The sequence below is a fragment of the Neodiprion fabricii genome, unplaced genomic scaffold (assembly GCF_021155785.1).
Source record: "Neodiprion fabricii isolate iyNeoFabr1 unplaced genomic scaffold, iyNeoFabr1.1 ptg000068l, whole genome shotgun sequence".
Lineage (NCBI taxonomy): Eukaryota > Metazoa > Arthropoda > Insecta > Hymenoptera > Diprionidae > Neodiprion > Neodiprion fabricii.
In genome coordinates, this window is record NW_025791610.1 from 37,501 (window position 1) to 40,000 (window position 2,500).

Consider the following 2,500-nt stretch of genomic DNA (forward strand, 5'->3'; position numbering starts at 1 on the left):
AGCTCTAGAATTACCACAGTTATCCAAGTAAATGTGTGTACGATCTAAGAAACCATAACTGATTTAATGAGCCATTCGCGGTTTCACCTTAATTTGGCTTGCACTGAGACATGCATGGCTTAATCTTTGAGACAAGCATATGACTACTGGCAGGATCAACCAGGGAGCTTCGATACAAAATCTCGGCTCGGACGTGCGCCACCCATCGCCGACCGGGTCTCGTAGCCCGGTCGGCCGCGCGTCTACTGTGTGTTTCGGGACTGCACGCAGGCAGCCCCGGTTCCGTGTGCCGCCACCTCGACACTCGGCTTATAAGCGTTCGAACGATCTCCCGTACCCGTCGGCTAGATTGAAAGCGTCTGGGATACGTTGTTATAACGTCTCTGGTCTTTGAGTGTACGCTCGGAAAGAAGCGAGTTGACGCGTGCGTTGGAGCGTTCAGCCTTCCGTGTTTCACGGAGAGCCGAACTTCTTGGTACCGCGTCAAGGGCCATTCGGTCTGAGACACCGACCCGCGGTAATGCAGTGACGATAGATGAAACAACGCGAGTCGCGTAGTTTCTTTGGTACGAGGCACGGAACGGTCCGCGAACGCCCGCTCCTGGTCTACGCCGACGTACGTATCGTGCTCGAGCACGTACCGGTACGGCGTAGCAGGCGGACGACGGGAGACCGGCCCGACCGACTCGCTCCTCTTACTAGTAGGAGCCTGGCCGCTAGGACGTCGGCGCCGGTACGGTGGTAGCACGGTCGGCTTACGGGGCGAAACCTCCGCGGGCTATCGAAAAAATTTTGAACTCCGGGAACTTTGTCGAAATTAACCGAGGCTCATTTGACGATGTTCCGACAGGCTCCCGGCCCGGATCGACTCCGGGACGCCGCGCATCGCCTTTCGGTCGACTCGGACCGAAATTTTTACAAGTCCCGTCGGCCCGTATCGACTCCGGGACGCCGCGCATCGCCTTTCGGTCGACTCGGACCGTAATTTTTACAAGTCCCGTCGGCCCGTATCGACTCCGGGACGCCGCGCATCGCCTTTCGGTCGACTCGGACCGTAATTTTTACAAGTCCCGTCGGCCCGTATCGACTCCGGGACGCCGCGCATCGCCTTTCGGTCGACTCGGACCGAAATTTTTACAAGTCCCGTCGGCCCGTATCGACTCCGGGACGCCGCGCATCGCCTTTCGGTCGACTCGGACCGAAATTCTCACAAGTCCCGTCGGCCCGTATCGACTCCGGGACGCCGCGCATCGCCTTTCGGTCGACTCGGACCGAAATTCTTACAAGTCCCGTCGGCCCGTATCGACTCCGGGACGCCGCGCATCGCCTCTCGGTCGACTCGGACCGAAATTTTCACAAGTCCCGTCGGCCCGTATCGACTCCGGGACGCCGCGCATCGCCTTTCGGTCGACTCGGACCGTAATTTTTACAAGTCCCGTCGGCCCGTATCGACTCCGGGACGCCGCGCATCGCCTTTCGGTCGACTCGGACCGTAATTTTTACAAGTCCCGTCGGCCCGTATCGACTCCGGGACGCCGCGCATCGCCTTTCGGTCGACTCGGACCGTAATTTTTACAAGTCCCGTCGGCCCGTATCGACTCCGGGACGCCGCGCATCGCCTTTCGGTCGACTCGGACCGAAATTTTTACAAGTCCCGTCGGCCCGTATCGACTCCGGGACGCCGCGCATCGCCTCTCGGTCGACTCGGACCGAAATTTTCACAAGTCCCGTCGGCCCGTATCGACTCCGGGACGCCGCGCATCGCCTCTCGGTCGACTCGGAACGAAACTTCATCGAGTCCCGTCGGCCCGTATAGACTCCGGGACGCCGCGCATCGCCTTTCGCTCGTCTCGAACCGAAATTTTCACAAGTCCCGTCGGCCCGTATCGACTCCGGGACGCCGCGCATCGCCTCTCGGTCGACTCGGAACGAAATTTTCACAAGTCCCGTCGGCCCGTATCGACTCCGGGACGCCGCGCATCGCCTTTCGCTCGTCTCGAACCGAAATTTTCACAAGTCCCGTCGGCCCGTATAGACTCCGGGACGCCGCGCATCGCCCTTCGCTCGTCTCGAACCGAAATTTTCACAAGTCCCGTCGGCCCGTATCGACTCCGGGACGCCGCGCATCGCCTCTCGGTCGACTCGGAACGAAACTTCATCGAGTCCCGTCGGCCCGTATAGACTCCGGGACGCCGCGCATCGCCTCTCGGTCGACTCGGACCGAAATTTTCACAAGTCCCGTCGGCCCGTATCGACTCCGGGACGCCGCGCATCGCCTCTCGGTCGACTCGGAACGAAACTTCATCGAGTCCCGTCGGCCCGTATAGACTCCGGGACGCCGCGCATCGCCTTTCGCTCGTCTCGAACCGAAATTTTCACAAGTCCCGTCGGCCCGTATCGACTCCGGGACGCCGCGCATCGCCTCTCGGTCGACTCGGAACGAAATTTTCACAAGTCCCGTCGGCCCGTATCGACTCCGGGACGCCGCGCATCGCCTTTC

At 60.6% G+C, this 2,500-nt stretch overlaps 1 non-coding gene across 1 annotated transcript in view; it reads right to left on the reverse strand.

Moving 5' to 3' along the window:
* LOC124187463 overlaps positions 1-166 on the reverse strand; it is a 1,913-nt gene extending 1,747 nt beyond the window's left edge. The window contains exon 1 of the ribosomal RNA XR_006871986.1: positions 1-166. This exon is cut by the window's left edge and continues 1,747 nt beyond it. This is a non-coding gene — a ribosomal RNA (small subunit ribosomal RNA).
* Between the last annotated feature and the right edge of the window lie 2,334 nt (positions 167-2,500).